Genomic DNA, 22,500 nt, shown 5'->3' on the forward strand with positions numbered 1-22,500 from the left:
AGAGAGAGAGAGAGAGAGAGAGAGAGAGAGAGAGAGAGAGAGAGAGAGAGAGAGAGAGAGAGAGAGAGAGAGAGAGAGAGAGAGAGAGAGAGAGAGAGAGAGAGAGAGAGAGAGAGAGAGAGAGAGAGAGAGAGAGAGAGAGAGAGAGAGAGAGAGAGAGAGAGAGAGAGAGAGAGAGAGAGAGAGAGAGAGAGAGAGAGAGAGAGAGAGAGAGAGAGAGAGAGAGAGAGAGAGAGAGACGGCCAGCATGTTGCGTGTCACTGGAAGAACTCCCTGATAAAAATGATACTAACAGCATACACTTACACTAAGGACTTGGAGGAGAGAGAGGAGCTGTGTGTGTGTGTGTGTGTGTGTGCGTGCGTGCGTGCAGTGCACTTGTACACACATGCACAAAAAAATTGTTGCTGTCGAGCAGAAACCTTGTATCTCCATGTTTGTTCTTTTTTTATAATTTTTTTTATCAGTGAACAGACCTTGCAACTAGTACTATTCGTCAAGTTTGCCTCATTGGCTCAAGGCCAGCCAATGAGGGCTCGCCAGTGGCCTCCCATGTCCTCTCGGCATCTAAACGGCATCTAAACAACTAGGCAGCATAGTATGGGATCTAAGCGTGTCGATGCGATACTGTGTTCGACCACTGTATATATCTCTATGGTAAATCTGTGGCGCTGTTCCTCACTCGGCCGGCCAATCAAAGGGCTAGCTCCGTTTTGCAGAAGCAGCCATCTTGTTTAGCGTTTAGTGCGGACAGGATCACACACTGACAATTATGGTTTTATTTAACGATAGAACACAAAAGTACAATACTAAACACACGTATGACATATAGTGTGTTTAATCAGAATGCTATGCTGGCCGTGTTCGATTGAGAAAATGGTCATGGGAAGTTTTTTGGACTTTGTTTGAAACGCTGTCCAATTCGCTTTGTAATTTGCATATCCGGTCTAGAGCGGACACGAAACGGCTGTTTGTGTTCATGTATGTGTGAGTGGAAATGATCGGATACAGTTTACCGAGACCACCCGTCCCCCATATGACGACGTTGTCAGTGCCCTGTCTGATACAATAGCCTATAGTTCAATTATCAGATCGTTAGAAACTCTGCACTCAGGTCAGGATTGTATTACATACAAATGAATAGCTTAATAATAATGACATTCTTATTACAACACAAACAATGTAGTTGACAGTACTTCTCAAGGGGTTTAGCTTGTTGCGAGCTGATAAATATGACTGTGTCATAATCAGGGCTTGACGTTAAGGCTTGTCCGCTTGTCCGGAGCAAGTGATTCTCAAGTAAGGACAAGTGGATTAAAAAAGTGATTTTGGTGATTTTTTTCACAATTATGTGACCCTGGCGCGTATGTTTTGGAGACATATACAAGGTTTCTGCCTGACAGCGACAAAATGTAACTACAGCTCAGTCTCCCAAACTGTCATCATGAGACATTCTAAAAATGTTCCAACCCGTTCTAACTACCTACTGTGTACTTCATATCGCAGCGTGGAACATGATGATGGCTTTGCTCTCAGTTTAATATTCACACCAGCTGTGTGTGATATTAATGCACTTCTGTTTCTCAACGTCGGGTCCGGGGACCACCAGGGGTCCAAACGGACCCGTACGCAAATATTGTACTCCAAATTGTACTCCAATACAATTATTTTAAAACTTGAGTTACTAGTTAGTTTGTAGATTTTGATTATTATTACAAAACATACATTACTCACTTCATGTAACAGAGTATTTCTACATTGCAGTATTGATTTTTGATTGATTGATTGAATATTTCATTAGGCAAAGAATTTAATCATCACAATTACATTTATAATACTTTGTCTAAAAGGTCCGTCCAAAAAGGTCTTGCAGTCTTGTTTCCATTGAGCTCCTTGGTATTCTTTTACTTTTACTTAAGTATGAAATGTGAGTAAAAAGTACTCGCATTCCACCACTGGTTTTATGCCCTACGTTTCAGTTTTCCCATCACATTAAAATCATGTCACGTTCGATATCGCGACGATATTGACTCTCTTTTCCGGGGCCAAAAATCTAGCATACGTGAACCTCAGCTGTGTGAGGTAAAGCATGTGTAAAGCTCACGCCCGCCGCCTGGTTTATCACCTTTTTGCCACATCATCAAAGTAGACATTTGTTAGGAGGACTTATAATAAACTTATTGGCCATATGCACACAGCCATGCCAGCCCAGAGGCTAAGCACTAAGCTATAGAGAGAAGAGGAGGCCTGCCTTCTGTTAATAGGCTTATGTGTCAGTCAGGAGTGAATTGTGAGTGAACTTCCTCCGCGGTGGATGTTTACGGCACTACAGAGATTATGTGAAGTACTGTTACCCCCCCCCCCCCCCCTCCCCCCTCCGCTCGCTTTTTTGATTTGTCCTCTGTGTGCACGACGACAGCGCGAAGGAGCTTATAGCCTCGGTTAAGGGCCCCAGCGCACGACAGTGTCGCGCAAACGGGGAAATAGACGATCTGCAAGCTCACACAGTGCTCCGCGTCCGCGTGTCCCTGGGAGCTTGTAGATCGGCTATTTTTATGAAGCCGCCGCACTAGTTATGCGTGTTATTATTATGCTTGCAGTAAAGAGACGTTAACATACCGAAGGATCATAATACCGGTGGTCTGGCATGTTTAGCCCATTAAATACCACTCACGGTAAACTTGACATTACTGCCGACCGTTTTTTTTCTTTCCAAAGCGCTGTTACCGCCCGTGTGTGGTTTGATATTGGAGCCAGTGGATTCCACTCTGTTTCAGGACCCGGTTTGAGAATGAACTCTGCTGCAGACAAGAGAGGCTTGAGATACTGTACTACTGTGTGTCAGTGTTTTTCCCTCATACATTTTAACTCATTCACTCCCAGAGTTTTTCAGAACAGTCTGCAGCCAGTCTGCAGCCAGTGCCGCAGTGTTGATTTCGTCGACGAAAAATGTTCGTCGACTACCTTTTTCGCTGACAAAAACGAAATGAAAAACAAATAAAAACTAAGCTATGATGACTAAAACTAAGACTAAATATATTGACAATTTCGTCAACAAATAAAAAAATGTTGGGCAGGCACTAGTGGAGATGAGATCCAATAGAACTAAGACAAGTCGTTTTATGTTTGGTTGCGCTCGGGTGTTGCGCTCTGAAAATAGCAGATCTACAAGCTCACAACGCGTCGCGCTGCGACGCGTTGTGAGCTTGTAGATCAGCTATTTTCAGCATGCAACCAAGTGTAAAATCAGCCATTACGACGCCATCACGGCACCGTCGAAATATATTATAGTCGACTAAATTAACTGTAGATTTAGGCGACTATAATCTTATGATATTTAGTCGGCTAAAACTAGACAAAAACGATAACATTTCAGGTGACTAAAATATGTCTAAAACTAAATGGAATTGTATTCAAAAGACTTGCTGTCAAAATCAACACTGCAGTGCCGGTGCCAGTGTTTTTGAACATGTTTATCAACCTTTCCAAGAGCCACAGAATATTTCGCTCCAGGACAATCGACACACAGAGTGTAGCAAATGACGGAGGAGTGTCCCTGCTTCCATCAGAGAACAAAAGGTGTGTCACCGCGACCCTCCGTTCTTTAGTGATTGGCTGTTGAAAAGGGCTTGTTCTCGACAAAAACGCAGGAAAAAACAAGAAAGCATGTCTTTTTCGAAATCCTTCAACATTAGATTGGACGGGGCTGGGTTTGTTGTGATCACGTTGGTTCCGGGTATACTCTTCTCCGGAAGTCGTAGGATCTCTCATTGGTTGGCGAAGAGCGTCATCTAGCGTAAACACTGTTATGACGTGTTTACACGTCATTGGCACTGAATGACTTAATGTCAAGGACCCCCAAGTTGTTACGTTTGTGTCTGTTTATGTACAAAATATTGCAGAAACTTTAAACAAATGGTGTATTTCTCCCACTTTTTTTTTGTCAGGCAGAAGACGAGGCACAGGGTGCTGGAGCGGTCCTTCCTGGTGTGTGAATGGGTGGGGGGGTCCTTCCCGGTGAAGAAGAATCATCCAGGATTGAAGACAACAAAGGTGGGTGCCTCTCTCTATGACAACAACTCTGTCGTCCTGTATGACACTGTCCCTCTGTATGTAAATGTCACATATGGCTGCCTGGTGGGGTATCTATCACCAGACGAAGCATGTCAGAGGAAATTGATATGAAGCATGTTGTCACACAGATATATCGGTACTTTGTCCACCGCTGGTGGTAGTATAGCATGATGTGGCTGACCCTGCTGGTCAGAGGCTGACCCTGCTGGTCAGACAGTGTGGGCAGCCTGACTTCACACAGCAGCATGCTGATTTCATTGTGGGGGGGTGGGGGGGGGGGTCTTACAAACTAGCTACTTATGAGATGTCACATCTGTTTGTGTTAACGTTGAGCTCCAGCTCCATATGTAGACGGACGTATAGACAGACAGACAGACAGACAGACAGACAGACAGACAGACAGAGTCCTTTGGCCACCCCAGCACATGTCCAGACATGACATACACACACACACACACACACACACACACACACACACACACACACACACACACACACACAGAAGGCCACGGCCTCAGTGAAATGCATCACATGCAAACAAGCCACCAGTTCATCCTCTTCTGCGCGCGTGTGCGTGCACGCACGTGTGTGTGTGTGTGTGTGTGTCTGCGCGTCGTGCGTTGCTCCACTAACAGGGAGAATTATGTGGGGTTATAGGAATGTAAACTGGTCCATTCACAATGCCTCTTAAGCCCCGATTTATACACGGTTTGCTCGCCGGTTGTCACGCACTACTGGAAATAGCCGATCTACAAGCTCACAGCGTGTCGCGCAGCGACACGCTGTGAGCTTGTAAATCGGCTATTTCCGGCGCGTGGCACAGAGGAGGAAAAAAATCAAGCCTTTTACACAATACAGTTATGGCTTCATGGCTTAGGAATTGGGACATGCAGTGTGTGTGTCACACACACACACACACACAAACGCACGCACGTGCACACACACACACACACACACACACACACATTTGCACGCGCCGGCGTCCAGATAAGAGTGGTTAATCTTGATTAGAGCAGTGTCAATGAGGAGAAACACAGTGACCTAACGAACATCTGGCCAGCACACAGCTGAGTGGGATAAAACCAAAGCCATTACTCTGTGTGTGTGTGTGTGTGTGTGTGTGTGTGTGTGTGTGTGTGTGTGTGTGTGTGTGTGTGTGTGTGTGTGTGTGATTGAATACTTTATTAACAGTAACCGGTAGTACAGTCCAAAAGGTCATGCTAAAAGGATAACACAAAAAAAAGGGCTTCTTGTTTCCATTGTGGTCTTTGTACTCAATTCATCAGTAACACATAATAACACAGACAATACAATACAGTACAAATATACTGCTAAAACATAGGCTACTGTATATTGGAATAAAGCTCAGTAGAATCATAAGGTATATTCACAGACAGAGAGAGTGAGAGAGAGAGAGAGAGAGAGAGAGAGAGAGTAGATAGGGGGCCTAATGAATGGTCTGTCTCTTTTCTCTGTGAGACTGTGTGAGGGGGTGTCGGACATTCTGCTAAACCTCGCTAAAGAAAATGGATAAGAAAAAAAAATATCCCCTTCCTGTCAGTGGCCTCTCTCTCTCTCTCTCTCTCTCTCTCTCTCTCTCTCTCTCTGTTCTTGTGAGATGTTGGAGTGATAAGAGTGAGGCCCCTGTTTAACTGAACAGGAAGGATAGAGAGGGCCTGGCCTGGGAGCCAGTCCCTACCTCTCCTACACACATAGTTACACAATACTTTACTAAACATTACCACAGTGCTGAATACCAAATGACCTGCTTAGACATACCAGAGATGTCTTAAATATCAGAGTATAAAGAAGAATGACGTATATTGTAGCAAGATGGCAAGAGAAAAAAAAATAACGTTCCTACCATTCTAGAGGATTTTAGTAGACAGAGATAAGGAGTAATGTGTAAATAACTTGCGTTCTTGTTCTTACGTTGTAGTATATTGTTGTTGTCGGGCGGAAACCTTGTTTGTTCGAAACAGTTACTTTTTTCAGCCAATGGGAAAAAAAGATATCCTGTGTTTCCAATGGATCCAATGTAAAGGTATTGATTCTTACCAGTGGTGGAAAGTAACTAAGTACATTTACTTTTAAGTACTGTACTTATGTACAATTTTGAGGCATTTGTACTTTACTTGAGTATTTCCAATTTCCAATACTTTTACTTCTACTCCACTACATCTCAGAGGCAAATATTGTACTTTTACTCCACTACAATTATTTGAAAACTTGAGTTACTAGTTACTTTTTAGATATACATTATGATATTATGAAACATACATTAACCACTTCAGCCCTATTTTATACCCAGGCTATTTGAAAATAGCCGATCTACAAGCTCACAACGCGTCGCACGCGTTGTGAGCTTGTAGATCGGCTATTTTCAAACATTCGAGTACTTTTACTTTTGGTACTTTAAGTACATTTTGATGCCAAAACCTTTGTACTTTTACTCAAGTAACATTTTGAATTCCGGACTTTTACTTTTAGTAACAGAGTACCTCTACATTTCAGTATTGATACTTTTACTTAAAAGTAAAACATTTGAGTACTTTTTCCACCACTGATTCTTACTGTATGACCTACTGTACTTGTTAGCCAGCTGACAAGATGTCTAATGCAGTTTGAGTGCCTTCATTCACCAAAACAAGCCACAACGGCTTTTGTTGAGTAATTGTTATAGTGCCTAGATGTCACATTCCTAGGTTATTCAGAGCAGTGGTTCTCAAACTTTTTTTCATGCCGCGGAACAAATGTTCATGATTTAAACGTTGTTGTTTTTTTCAAGATCTACAAGCTCATGAGCTTGTATAGCTGCATTTTTTTAATAGCCAAAGTGTAATTGGTTAAAATGATTGTGATGTTATATTAACCCTTTAAGACCGGGAACGCATCCGTCGTGTCATTTTTAGATTTCTTTGGGCTATTCAAAAATAGCAGATATGCAAGCTCATAGCGCGGCACCGAGTGCCGTGCTATGAACTTGTAGATCTGCTATTTTTGAAAGATAGTGAAAATTTGTTTCTTTGAATACATATTTTTTTACAACATTTTAACTCCGTCACAACGTCTGGGGGGTCCCTGGAACAAAATATCTTTACATTTTAAAAGGATCCCCAGAAGCAAAGATTTGAGTTACAAATCTTCGCTTAAAAAAAATACATATTCAAAGATTTGCACATATTTTCAAGATTTTTTTTCAAAAATAGCCCAAAATAAATCTAAAAATGACAGATGTGTTCCTGGTTTCAATGGGTTAACCAATTATGCTGGGACCCCCCCCCCCCCCCCCCCCCCCCCCGCCAAGGAGGACCAATGATTTAGAGGAGTTCTGGGTTTTGTCAACATTTTCATTCAGATAAACGTTAGCTTGTGTACAATAGACTCCTCCCAGCTCAATAGTGTTGAATGTACAGTACATATGTTGGGTCAAGTGGAAGTGCTTTGTTGTACAACAAGTGCGTTTCACAGAGTGAGTGAGTTTGTCGTTCATCGCCACCTCCTCCCCTGAATAACAAGCGTGTTGAGCTGATAAGCTTTGATAGCGGCAGTATAGCGTATGGCGTTTGTGTATATAGCTCTTAGTCCTATAGCGGTGATACGCAACCCTTTACAATTTCACGGACTGCCGGTTTGGTATACATTAGCTTTTCTTAACCCATTAAGACCTAGAACTGTGTCATTTTTAGATTTGAGCTAAAAAGCATTATTTTACACTTTTGGCTATTCAAAAATAGCAGATCTACAAGCTCATAGCGCGGCACCGAGTGCCGCGCTACGAGCTTGTACTGTATATCTGCTATTTTTGAAAAGTCGTGAAAATGTGTGCAAATCTTTGAAATATGTATATTTCTAAAGCGAACATTTTTAACTAGGGGTGTCACGATTCACTTACCTCACGATTCGATTCAAAATCGATTCCTAGGGTGCCGATTCGATTAAAATTGCGATTCTGCGATTAATTGATATTCGATTCGATTCTGCGATTTATTGCGATTTTCTAGGGTGCCGATTCGATAAAAATTGCGATTCTGCGATTAATTGATATTCGATTCTGCGATTTATTGCGATTTTATAAAAAAAAAAAAAAAAAATTAAAAAAAAAAAAAATTAAAAAAATTAAAAAAAAATTTAAAAAATCGATTTTAATATTTTGAATCGATTTTTAAAATCGTGGCATTAAGAATCGCGATTTATTCATGAATCGATTTTTTTTGACAGCCCTATTTTTAACTCAAATCTTTGCTTCTTGGGGTCCCTGGAACAGAATATTTTGATGGGGGTCTGCGGCCAAATACATATAATTTTGGGGGTCCTTGACGTGAAAAAGATTGAGCACCACTGATATAGAAACATAGGTTTTTCAGAATACTGTTGAGATTTAGGAGACATGTAGAATCGGTTTCAGGTCTCAATGGGTTAAATCTCTCGGACGCCAATCTATACTGTATACTGTATACCAGTGGTTCTCAACCAGTGGTCCGAGGGACCACCAGTGGTCCTCGAAGGGATTCCAGGTGGTCCCCAGCTAAATGATGGAGAGTTGGTAACCAAATGGACCACTTATAGATCTTTAACTTTTGAGAGCGTAAAATGAAAGCAATCATGGGTCTATTTGGATTCATTTTTCCGCTCGCTCTCAAGAATTATTGTTAAACATCAGCATTACTTAGTTTACAAGAAGTCTACACAATTAGAGAATGTAGAAGAATTGTTATTTTGATCAACGTTTGCCTCTCCTATTAGTACTAGATCAATACAGCATGGAATTATGGACAAAATCTTATTCAACGACAACAAAATATTCTTGATATGAAAAAGATTGAAAACCACTGCTGTTTACTGTATACTGTCTGTACTGTAACAGACCTGTAAAGGGTCCATTTGGTTCCTAACTATTGTTTGGAACGGATTACCGAATGTTTTTTTTTTTTAAATCCCCAATTATACGAGACCCCTGTGTGTGTAATGAGGGGATGTACTGTGACTACTTGAAAAAGTAGTACTTGACAAAAATGGTTAAAAACGCTGGCACTGGCTGTACCCTGTACCATGTCAAGGACGCCCACAATTATATGTATTTGGCCGCGGACCCCCATCTCAAAATATTTTGTTCCAGGGACCCCCAGAAGCAATGATTTGAGTAAAATAAATTCGATTTTCATGATTTTTCAAAAAATAGCAGATCTGCAAGCTCTGATGAGCTTGTAGATCTGCTATTTTTGAATAGCCCAAAGTATTAAATAAGGGTTATAGCTCAGATCTAAAATGACACAAGATGCGTTCCTGGATTGAATGGGTTAAGTGGAAAAATCTGAGTACTCCACCACTGAAGTCAACACAGTGCAATGTATTGACTCAAGGATTCATTATCTGTGCGTGTGTGTGTGTGTGTGTGTGTGTGTGTGTGTGTGTGTGTGCGCGCCCGCGTGTGTGCACGTATAATGGATGTAAAGGATAGCCTAAACAGTTGTGGGTTCTTGTAGAATGCTTGTCAGGTGGCCTTGATCTCCCGTGATTATCACAGTCAGTTTGGTCCTGGCTGGTGAGGATAGCAGCTTTAACAGAATGACTTCACTTCTCTCTACTCCCAGAACAGCCCAGAGTCCACACACTACACACACACACACACACACACACACACACACACACACACACACACACACACACACACACACACACACACACACACACACACACACACACACGCAACGACATCTCTACAATCAAGCCCACAATATATCACGTCAAACTTGTTGATGTTTTTCCCTCAGGAGCCCATTTGTCCACGAGCGCCGATGAGAAATTTGTCAAGCTGTGATCATAACTCTCTCTCTCTCTCTCTCTCTCTCGCGTTATACAATCTGGCTTCACATTTTTGTCGCCGTCGCCTCGTGCAGAATAACCTCGTATCTCCATTATTTAGACTTTGTGTTTTCACTTCTACGTAAATTAACCCATTAAGACCTGAGGCTGATTTTCTTTTAAATCTTCTAAAAACGAAAAAAACTCATGTTGGTACAGTGGTGTGATCAAAACCTTTTCATGTCAAGGACCCCCAAAATGATATGTATTTGGCCGCGGACCCCCATCTCAAAATATCTTGTTCCAGGGACCCCCGGAAGCAAAGATTAAAGTTAAAAATGTTTGCTTTGAAAAAACATGTATTCAAAGATTTGCACACATTTTCATGATTTTTCCAAAAATAGCAGATCTACAAACTGTTTTTGTTGCATTCCTAAGCCTGGGTTATTAATAGCTTGTAGATCGGGTATTTATTTTTGCAATTTTTGAAAAAGTTTTGTCTTTTTGTTATGGAGAAAAATATCCTCAACGCCGTCCTTGATACGCTCCCAAACTTTATTAGAGGCAGACAAACTCACAACGTTTCAACCTACATGAGGCGTTCCTCGGGTGCAATCGGGTGTCATTTTATAAATATTCAACCAATGAAAACAATGAACCCATGAAAACTGGGAAAGCACCTGTGTCATTTTAGGTGTTTGCGTTGGCTATTCAAAAAAATAGCAGATATACAAGCTCACAGCGTGCCGCGCTGCTTGCACATCTGCTATTTTCTAACATTTTTTGAAAAATCTTTTACACTCCCACTTACACTCCCCTCACCAGCCTACGGAGGGCCAGGGCTATAAAAATCTTGAAAGCTTTAGAACTACTGATTTAGTAGGCATTTGTTAGAATCGGCCTGCAGGTCTCAAAGACCCCCCCCCCCTCGCCCCGCCCCCAATGTCCTGAAAAGTACGTTTTTGGGTGGTGTAACCGCCCCTATATGTGAGGTTTGGACATCGACATTCGCTGCACTGTGATTGGCCACCATTGTACCCCCTAACCCTACACATTCAATGCAAATCACTGGCCACCATTGTACCCCCCTAACCCTGCACCGTGATTGGCCACCATTGTACACCCCTAACCCCTACACATTCAATGCAAATCTATTGGCTGACTCTATTCAGGACTGTGATTGGCTAGTGAAGCACATGACACATGTGCATAGCCCTATAAATAGGACTATGCACTTAAAAAAACACATTTATGTTTTTTTTTTAAGTGAATCACCCATTGTGGACCAACCATTGTTTATTTATTGTTTATTGTTAATAAATAGCACCACACACTTCAGAAATATTACTTTTCTTTAAGTGAACTTCCATCACTGTGATGACCACTGTGACCACACCGCCCACTTCACACTGGGTGTGATTTTCTTTTGGACATACAAGGTTTCCACCCGCGGACCAGCGACGATTCGCGCGGGGAGAAGGAGCGCCTAACTTTGGTGTGAGGGGGTGGGCGGTGTGGGGGGGACGGAAGGGGGGTCGTCTCGGGGCGGTATATTTTCGGGGGGGCCAGGGCCAGCAGGGCGGGCTGGGCGGGCTGGGCTGGGCGACGGAGACGTACCAGGGTGGTATATATCCTTTCCCCCATGTGAACGCGAGAGATAACGTACCCAGGGTGACAGTTGAACTATTAGCCCATTAGTCACCGCCGGAGAGGTGGACGAACATGGCATCCGTCAAGACAGAGAGAGAGAGAAGAGACTCCAGATAGTCTCACTGGACAGGAATCTTTGTATGTGTGTCTCTCCCACTGATGTAAAGGGGCGGGGTTGGGGGGTGGGGGGTGGTAGAACGGGGTCACGGTGCTGACCCAGAGCCATCTCCTGTACTCTCTCTCTGTGCTGCTGTTTGGATGACCCGGCAGTCTGTCTGTCCTAGGAACAGTGCAGCACAACACCCAGGGAGAACTCGGTGTACCGGACTAAAAATAGACATGGCATCATCCCCGCGTTCCCGGCTGTCTCTCTCTCTCTCTTGCTACACAGACGCACACGCACGCACACGCGCGCACGCACACACACACACACACAGACACACACACACACACACACGCACACACACGCACACACACACACAGACACACGCGCACGCACACACACACACACACAGACACGCGCTCGTACTCACTGGCACGCACGCACGCAGGTTTGTGTTACTTGTACTTGTGAGGACATCAACATTTTAGGACGGGCATTAATTAATTGACATTAGCCAGGAAAATAGCCGGATTTCTCTTTTCCAGATCGACGCGCTGTGAGCTTGTAGATCTAAGAGCTATTTTTCAGGTGTGTGTGTGACATCGCCGCACAACTAAAGTATATATAATAGGGGGAAAACTCGTAACCCACAAACCCCTTAAAACCTAAACCTCAACCCCAAATCTTTCTTAACCATAAAACAAACACAATTGTCCTGACAATTTCTCAAATTCTATTACACTATGTGCAGACGTTTTGGCCCTCACAAGTATAGTAATACAAGAGCACGCACGCACACACCCACACACACACACACACGCACACGCTCGCGCACGGACAGCCGATGCTGGTGAATATCTTCAGAGGGCATTAAAAGCCCATGCAGCCCTCGCTGATAGTTGGTGACATGCCAAAACATGTGTGATGGACAGGGCTGAACTGCGGCGGGTACAAAGTGTCCGCGGCGGCACGTCCCGCACAGATGTTGTTCCCCCTCTGCCAGGGACCATGGTCTGAGTTGACCCGTGCCAGCTTGGGGAGGAGGGGGGGGGGGGGAACCGGCGATGTTTTGGCCCTGCGATGAACCTCTCTGCCACATTATTCCACACAAAGCCCTTATAAATCTTTTAACCCGTTAAGACCCGGGCAAGGCAAGCATCTGTCATTTTTGATATGAGCCACTTTAACCATTATCTTGTACTTTGGGCTATTCAAAAATAGCAGATATACAAGGTCATAGTGCGGAACTGAGTGCTGCGCTATGAGCTTGTAGATCTGCTATTTTTGAAAAAGTTTTTTTTTAGACAGATTTTTTACTCAAATCTTAGCTTCTGGGGATTCTACAAATGTCTTCTAAATCCTAACAGTTTTCTGAAAACCGTATGTTGCTATAATATCAGTGGTTCTCAAACCACTGATATTATAGTCAAGGACCCCCAAAAATGATATGTATTTGGTCGCGGACCCCCATCTCAAATCTATTTTGTTCCAGGGACCCCCCCAGAAACAAAGATTTGAGTTACAAATGTTCGCTTTAAAAAATATACATTCAAAGATTTGCAGAAATGTTCATGATTTTTCAAAAATAGCAGATCTACAAGCTCATAGTGCGGCACTCGGTGCCGCGCTATGAGCTTGTAGATCTGCTATTTTTGAATAGCCAACCACTGAGTGCTAGTGGAGTAGAAGTATACAGCATATTGAAAAATGTAAATACTAGAGTAAACATCCAGTAAACATTCCTCAACATTGCACGTAGTAAGTGCAGTACTTGAGTAAATGTACTCGTGTAGTTACCATCCGCCACTGGTGGCCATATTGCTAATAAAGACTTCATATAAGAAAAGAGACTGAGGAATATTATTGGACAAATGAAGTTCCTTTCATATGAAATTAAAGCTGATATGCCTTTGAGACCCCGACGTCGGATAGCTTGTCAATTTCCTGCCCGTGATGAATAGCCCTAATATGCTCTGCTTCACAAGCCAACAAATTAATTAATAGCCGGAGCGTAATATGTTTTAAGAACACTTGGCATTGAGACGCTGTTGGCTTGTGAATGCTCCTCCTATCCGAGCGCACAGCTTGACATCGCCATCGTCGGGCAGAAACCTCGTATCTCCACATTTCTATTTTTTATGCTTTTTTCCCCGTAAATTCATGCCCTACTTTGTGTCCCACAAGAGTCGTGAAAATAGCCGATCTACAAACTCACAACGCGCCGCCATTGCGCCGCCGTTGTGAGCCTGTACATTGGCTATTTTCACTATTTAAAAAAAACAATTGTTACAATTATAAAAAGAGCACAGTAGGTAGTGCTGTCGCCTCACAGCTAGAAGGTCCTGGGTTCGATTCCCGCCGTGGGCACTGGGGGGGGCGTGTTCTCTCCTCCGCGTCATCAGCGCCCATACCCTAGGTGGGGTTGGTGAAAGGGCCTACTCTGTGTGGAGTTTGCATGTTCTCCCCGTGTCCCCTAGGGTAGGTACCCTCACCCAAAACATGCAGTAATCCTGGTCACTATACTGCCCCCCCCCCCCCCCTGGTCAGCCGGGGCGCCTGATGGAGGGGAAAGAAACTGGTTGGAATAACGTGTTCCTTCCACGTGCTACGTCCTACCAGGGAAACTCCCTCCTGTCAGGTGATAAGAAGCGGCTCGCTAGCTCCTTGTGCATTGAAGGAGGCATGAGCTCAGTTCGGGGCTCTCCCTAGGCTGGCAGAGGGAGAGTAGCGCCCAGAATTACATGAAAAAGAATCACACCCAGTGTGAAGTGGGCGGTGTGGTCACAGTGGTCATCACAGTGATGGAAGTGATTCACTTAAAAAAAAAACATAAAAGTGTTTTTTTTAAGTCCATACTGCTATTCATAGGGCTGCACATGTCATGTGTCATGTGTTTCGCTAGCCAATCACAGTCCTGAATTTGCAAAGTCAGCCAATCACATTACAGCTAGTGGTGATGACACTAGCTGTAATGTGATTGGCTGACTTTGCAAAAGTATAGATTTGCATTGACTGTGGAAGGGTTAGGGTTGTAGACTGCGTTGTAGTCTATTGGCCAATCACGGTGCAGGATTGGTCAGTGTCCAAACCTCACTTATAGGGGGCGGTTACACCGCCCCAAAAATGGGTTTGAAAACCTTGGGATAAAAATGATAAAATATTTTTTGGGGGACATACAAGGTTTCCAGGTAGACATGCAGTCCTACGCTAACATGCCTTTCATCTGACTAATGCTGCCATATTATAGCATTTCCCTTTTGTCTGTGAAAACAACCACCACACTCTCTCTCTCTCTCTCGTTAGGAAGGTACTACGTTCTCCTTGGATCAATGCAGTCAGTGGTGAACGGCAGCAAAGTAATTAGAGTAATGTACCTAAGTACATCTTTTGAACATGAGTACTTTACTTGAATATTTGTATTTTTGGATACTTAATGACGGTCACTCAACCACTACAAAGACAAATATATAGTACTTTAGACTCCACTACATTTCTAGGAAGGGGAAACCAGTGGTGTAAAGTAATTAAGTACATTTACTCAAGTACTGTACTTAAATACAACTATTTTAAACCTAGGCTATTTGAAAATAGCCGATCTACAAGCTCACAACACGTTGCATCGTGACGCGTTGTCAGCTTGTAGATCTGCTATTTTCAAAATGTTAGTGCTTTTACTTTTGGTACTTTAAGTACATTTTGATACCAATATTTTTGTACTTTTACTCAATAATTGTTTTCATTCCGGACTTTTACTTGTAACAGAGTACTTCTACATTGCAGTATTGATACTTTTCCTTAAGTAAAACATTTGAGTACTTTTTCCACCACTGGGGAAAACTTACACATCATGAATTAGCCACTAAAGTAACTAAGTACATTTACTCAAGTACTGTGCAGTCTCAGCACCACGGGGCCTGCTGGATTAGCTGTCAGCTATAATGTGAGCGGTGGTGACTGGTGAAGTGCTCCAGTTCAGACATGTGTTTAGCACCACAAGTCCTTTAGTTGCAGTTTCTAACGTATCAGCTGTCTTATCATGTCAAGCACTCAATTAACATATCAGTGCACGCGTTCACCTCCAGAATGTATTTTTCAGCGTGTCTGAAAGGTCTGGCGTCTATTACCGCTTATAACAGGGTTGAATGTAATGAAGTGGAATTAAAGGTGGCCTAACAGTTTGGTTTGATAGTTGTTGCAGTCTTGAGTGTAAATGGTAAATGGACTGCAATTATATAGCGCTTTTCTCCAAAGCCCTTTACAATGTATTTCACATTCACCCATTCACACACACACACACACCGCTAGCAGAGCAAACCATGCAAGGCACCGGGCCTGCTCACGGGGTGCAGTTAGGGCTTCAGTGTTTTGCTCAAGGACACATAGCCAGGAGGAGCCGGCAATCGAACGTGGAACCTTCGGATTCCAAGACGGCCGCTCTAACACCTGGGCTACTGCCGCAACGATCGATCATTTTCTAAGCCATTCATCTATCGATTACTTTTTCGGTTAATCTAATAATTGAGAGGAGGATGTTTTTTCTATTATGCTGTATATCAACGGATCTGCAAGCTCACAATTGAATTGTGAGCTTGTAGATCTGCTATTTTCAAAAGATTTTTATACATTTGAAAACTTGTGAAACAGGACATTCTGCATAATGAGTACTTTCTACTTTTGGTACTTTCAGTACCAATTTTGATATCAATACTTAAATTTTGAATTCCAGACTTTTACTTGTAACGATAGTATTTCTACATTGCAGTATTGATACATTTACTTTTAAGTAAAAGAATGTGAGTACTTTTCCCACCACTGCCTCTTAATGGCGACGGAGGCCGGGTGTAAGTGAGTGCAATTGACAGCGGAGAGGAGGGCTTCCTCAGGGAGGAGGAGAGATAGGCTCTCTGTCTGAATGAGAGAGAGAGAGAGAGAGAGAGAGCAGGCAGGGTGGCCATGAAACATTCATGTACCTGGGGACTCTCAGTGCAAGGAGAGCAAGCTGGGCCAGCATGAAAGTATAAGCAAGAAAGGACTTGTAATGGCTCTATTACACCACAGTGCTTCTCCTATAACATTTTTTACATGTCAAGGACCCCCAAATTGATATGTACTGTACACACAGTATTTTGGCTGTGGTGGACCCCCCTTTGAAAAGGCATTTGTGTTGTTAAATAGTTGTAGAATTATTCACACATTTTCTGTGCAAATTCTGTACTTAAGTACATTGTGAGGTATTTTTTACTTTACTTGATTATTTCCAATTTTCAGTACTTTTACTTCTACTCCACTAAATCTCAGAGGCAAACTGAGAGGTTACTAGTTACTTTGTAGATTTTGATTATTATTACAAAACATACATTAACCACTTCAGCCCTACTGTATATATTTCGACCAATTTAAAATAGCAGATCTACAAGCTAAAGATTTTTAAACTTGAAATGGGACATTCTGCATAATGACTACTTTTACTTTTGGTACTATAAGTACATTTTGATGCCAATACTTTTGTACTTTTACTCAAGTACATTTTGAATTCCCGACTACTTACTTGTAACAGAGTAGAGTAAAATGTGAGTACTTTTTCCACCACTGGGAAAATGTAGATGACCTATTTTGAATAGCCCAAAACGTGTATGGCAGCGTGCCCACACCACAAGTACAGCATAATGACAACAGTGGTGAACATGTAGTTAAAGTTACAGTCATAGTGCTTGGTGGTGGTGGACGTCCTATCATACTGAATATTAGTGACGGTGGGAGTGCTATGATGGTGCTCCAGCATGGTGTTCGTTAACATGGCACCACAGGTGGTGTAGACAAAAGTGTGTGTGTGTGGGGGGGTGAGAGGGGGGGGGTTGCTTCTGAAAGTAAGCGGTGCGTGGTGGTCCTAGCCGGCCTGTAGAATGTTAGTTATTCCCAGGCGTACCCCCCGTCCCCCCCTCCCTCCCTCTCCTCTCCCCTCTCCGCCTTGGACTTGTTGACACAACGGTGCACCAAATGCGGACATCCCCACTTGCTCCGGTTCAACAGTTGCCCCTCCGAAACTGACCCCTGCTCACCGGTTGCCAGATAAAAATGTCCATATGCTCACACAGACAGAAAAGGAGAGAGGGAGAGAGAGAGGGAGGGAGGGAGGGAGAGAGAGAGAGAGAGAGGGTGAGAGCAGTGGTGGAAGAAGTACTCAGATTGTTTTACTTAAGTACTTAAAGTAGGAATACCACAATGCAGTAATAAAAAAAAAGTAAAAAGTCCTATACTCAATGCTTTACTTCGGTAAAAGGACAAATGTATTGGCAAAGTAAAAGTACAGAATTTGCATCTGTGAGCTTATAGATATACTATTTTCAAAGTTTAACATACAGTATAGGGCTTTCCGCTTAAATAGGTATTGTAATAGGTTTTGTCATAAAAATAAGTAAGTAATAAGTAGTAGAAAAAAGTACAACATTATCATGCCTCTGAGCTGTAGTGCAGTACAAGTATGAAGTATCAAAACAAATTAAATACTTGAGTAAAGTAAAAGTACTTAGTTACTTTCCGCCACTGGGTGAGGGCTAGATGAAGAGGAAGAGAGGGGAGAAGCAATATTTAGACAGCTGCACGTGTAGTGTCATGTATCCTCCCTGTCAGTGTCGGGGGGGAGGGGGAGGGTGTATAGGGATATTTTAGTGTCCTCAGCTAGGCCTGTGTGTGTGTGTGTGTGTGTGTGTGTGTGTGTGTGTGTGTGTGTGTGTGTGTGACACCCGTGCACAAACACCCCGCTGTGATGTTGATATCATTGCACCCTTCAGACAATGGCCTGTACAATGGCACAAACTCCTCTTCTTAATGGTTTACAAACCTTGTAAACATCGGCTAGCCCGGTACCTTCAATGTAGCGCTACTTGTGCAGTATAGTGTGTGTATAAGTAAGTGTGTGTGTCAAGTACTGTACTTAAGTACAATTTTGAGGTATTTTGAGCTTGTAGATCTGCTATTTTCAAAAGATTTTAATACATTTATACATATTACCTTGTGAATCGGGACATTCTGCATAAATAATACTTTTACTTTTGGTACTTTAAGTACATTTTGATACCAATACTCTTTCCAGGAAAAGAAAGGCTATAGTTTTTATTGGCTTGGAATCAGTGAGGTTTCTCATAGCCCACCAATGAGTCACAGAGTGAGTAGACCGAAATTGTGTCATCTTACAATGAGCATTAGTGAGGAGCAATTACATGAAGATAAGGTTGAAAATGTGAGGTGAAGTGCTCCTTTTACGTATTCTTAGTGGAAACAGTCAAAGATGTTAAAGGACGACTTCACCCGTCTTCATATAATTGGTCCTCACTAATGCTCACGATAATATGGCACCATTTTTTGTCTATTCAGTCTGTGTCTCAGAGGAGGACTGTGGACAGTTCAGAAACCTGTCTACCAGTGACATCATCGATGGGGAATCCAAGCTAATAGAAACTACAGGCTTTCTATTCCTGGAAAGTTAGAATGCTATATGGAAGCCATTGTTCTCACGTAGACGGGTTTCTGAAGTGTCCACAGCCCTCCTATGAGACTCAGGAGCATTAGTGTGGATCTATTATATGAAGATAGGTTGAACATGGGTGAAGTCGTCCTTTAATGAAACCTGTTTTGCGTCACGGCCTCGAAGCATTTGAATGCAGCACTCAGTGTTTATGTGTAGGGCTGTAGTGGTTAATGCATGTTTTGTAATAATAATCTACAAAGTAACTAGCAACTAACGTTTTTCCATAACTGTAGTGGGGTGAAAAGTACAATATTTTGCCCCTGAGATGTAGTGGAGTAGAAGTAAAAGCATAGGAAATTGGAAATACTCCAGTAAAGTAGAAAATTCCTCAAAAGTGCACTTAAGTACAGTACAGTACTCGAGTGCATGTACTTAGTTACTTTACTAGCTGGCAGGAGGTGGTGGACAGTAGCTCTGGTTGTGTGAGACAGACAGCTGGTCACATGTCTGCTATAGACTGGCCCTGTGCCTTGATGAACCAGGCCTGGAAGAAGGATACTCTGATTACTTTAGGTACTTAGGTAAATAGTAGCAACACCGCAATATAAATAATATACTCTGTTTTACAAGTAAAAGGCCTGTATTCAACATGTTATTTGAGTAAAAGTAAAAAAAAAAAAAAAGAATTGGCAAACTATACTTAACCCATTAAAACCTGGAAAGCCTCTGTGTCATTTTAGATTTTAGCTATGAATACAGCATATTGGTTGGCTATTCAAAAATAGCAGATCTACAAGTTCATAGTGCGTCACTTCGTGCCACACAATGAGCTTGTAGATCTGCTATTTTTGAAAAAATCGTGAATATTTGTGTAAATCTTTGAATATATATATTTTTTTAAATCTTTGCTTCTGGGGGTCCCTGGAACAATATATTTTGAGATGGGGGTCCGTGGACATATACATATAAAAAAAAGTACAACATTTGCCTCTGAGATATAGTTTAGTTTACCTTCCTGCCACTGAGTGAGTGGCAGGCGGTTGGTACAGTAGCTGTGTGTGTGTGTGTGTGTGTGTGTGTGTGTGTGTGTGTATGTGTGTGTGTGTGTGTGTGTGTGTGTGTGTGTGTGTGCGTGTGCGTGTGCCTCTGTGTGTGTGTGTGTGTGTGTGTGTGTGTGTGTGAGACAGCTGGTCACATGTCTCTGTGGTCTGGTGCTAGACTGGCCCGGTGCCTGGACCATGCGGTGATGGAGGATGGAGCATGGAGGCCGATGGCCAGCTGACTGACTGGACTGATTCACTGGGAAACTGGACTGTGTTGTGTTGTGTTGTGTTGTGTTGTGTTGTGTTGTGTTGTGTTGTGTTGTGTTGTGTTGCCTTCACAATGGATCAACTGACTGAGGAGTCTGCATCTCCATCTCTGAGCCTGTTTGGCCTCATTGTTTTGCTCCGCTTTCGGGCCCTTTTCTATTCTTTCCTTCTTCTCTTCCCTTTTTTTTTTGGCTGGTATTTGGTTTTGTTTTCCGTCTAGACCAGTGGTTCTCACAACCAGTGGCCCGGGGACCACCAGTGGGGGGAGGGGTGTACCAGGGGGTCCCCAGTTAACATAGCGTCACAATCATTTCAGCCACTTAGCTTTGGCTATTCAAAAAAAGCAGATATTCAAGCTCATAGCGCGGCACCGAGTACTTATTTCTGCGGTCTGCCACCTCGGGGCGACTGATTGCCTCGACGCTCAAGGGTCCCTCTGGCTGATCTACACGGTCACAACTTTTTTCTTTCCTGGCCCCACAGTGGTGGAATGAACTTCCCACTGATGTCAGGACAGCAGAGTCACTGCCCATCTTTCGCCGCAGGCTGAAAACCCACCTCTTCAGGAAACACTACCCTTCCTCTTCGCCTGGCCTACTTGTTGTTAACTAGTTGTACAAGCTCTTGTTTTATTGTTGTATTGTTTTAACCCATTAAGACCTGAGGCCGCGTCTAAAAAAATCAAAATCCTAACAATTTTTCGGAAAGAAATATTAAAAAATAATTTTCACGATTTTTCAAAAATAGCAGATCTACAAGCTCATAGCGCGGCACTCGGTGCCGCGCTATGAGCTTGTATATCTGCTATTTTTGAATAGCCAAAGACATCTAAAGTGACACAGATGCGTTCCAGGTATCAATGGGTTAATGGATCTTGTTTAGTCGATACACATATTTGTTTTAGCTCCTGCTCATTTCATTTTGCTATTTGTCTCATCTGTTTAAGAAAGTAGGTAGCTGATATATTGCACTTTTACCTTAGCACTAGGTATACTCTTAGTTGCTTGTTTTAGCAGAACATGCACTTATGACTTCTGGTGATTAGTAGTTTCGTTCCCTACCTATGTTGAATGCACTTATTGTAAGTCGCTTTGGATAAAAGCGTCTGCTAAATGACTGTAATGTAATGTTATTTAAGTAAACTTCAATGTATGAAAAGAATAGTTCAAACAAAAGTTTATTTGTTTGTTTTAAGTTAAAACAAATCAAATTGATTATAATATGTTGCAATTTTGGACAAAATATCAGTCAAAACATGGGTAATAATCACTGGTCTAGGACTGCGAATTGGCATCGGACCCAAAAATAAATAAATGGCATCAGTCAGGCTCTTAATCCATTGAGACCCGAAGCCGATTCTACATGTCTCCTAAATCCCAACAGTTTTCTGAAAAACGTATGTTTCTATATGAGTGGTGCTCAATCTTTTTCATGTCAAGGACCCCCAAAATGATATGTATTTGGCCGCGGACCCCCATCAAATTATTTTGTTCCAGGGACCCCCAGAAGCAAAGATTTGAGTTAAAAATGTTCGCTTTAGAAATATACATATTTCAAAGATTTGCACACATTTTCACGATTTTTCAAAAATAGCAGATCTACAAGCTCATAGCGCGGCACTCGGTGCCGCGCTATGAGCTTGTATATCTGCTATTTTTGAATAGTCAAAACTGTAAAATAATGCTTTTTAGCTCAAATCTAAAAATGACACAGTTCCAGGTCTTAATGGGTTAATAACATGGACAAGACCCTCACGGTATAGCTTGTAATTGCGGGTGGACATTAGGGGGGTCTCCTAAGACACTGACCTTCCTTTTGCCAATCATAACAAAATGTGTTAGCGCTGTAGGCTAGCTGAGCTTTTGCACCCTGAGCACCACAACAGGCCTAATTCATTATTCACATCGGCAGCTTGGCTGTTTAGCCCGCTTCCGTGTTTAACCCGTTAAGACCGGGAACGCATCTGTGTCATTTTTAGATTTCTTTGGCTATTCAAAAATAGCAGATATACAAGCTCATAGCGCGACACTAGCTTGAATATCTGCTATTCTTGAAAAATCGTGAGAATGTGTGCAAATCATTGAATATAT

General features: G+C 42.6%; 1 protein-coding gene across 2 annotated transcripts in view; it reads left to right on the forward strand.

Moving 5' to 3' along the window:
• The window catches only part of LOC311060996 (zinc finger MIZ domain-containing protein 1-like), a 227,418-nt gene that overhangs the window by 58,887 nt on the left and 146,031 nt on the right, over positions 1-22,500 (forward strand). Inside the window, exon 2 of one of the 2 annotated variants that reach the window (XM_084079451.1) lies at positions 3,955-4,053. The gene's annotated coding sequence lies outside the window, so the exon portion shown is untranslated. Of the gene's footprint in view, positions 1-3,947; positions 4,054-22,500 lie in introns of both variants that reach the window. The other variant, XM_084079452.1, reaches the window with a different exon arrangement.

This window comes from Gymnoscopelus microlampas, assembly GCF_963454915.1.
Source record: "Gymnoscopelus microlampas genome assembly, chromosome: 14".
NCBI lineage: Eukaryota > Metazoa > Chordata > Actinopteri > Myctophiformes > Myctophidae > Gymnoscopelus > Gymnoscopelus microlampas.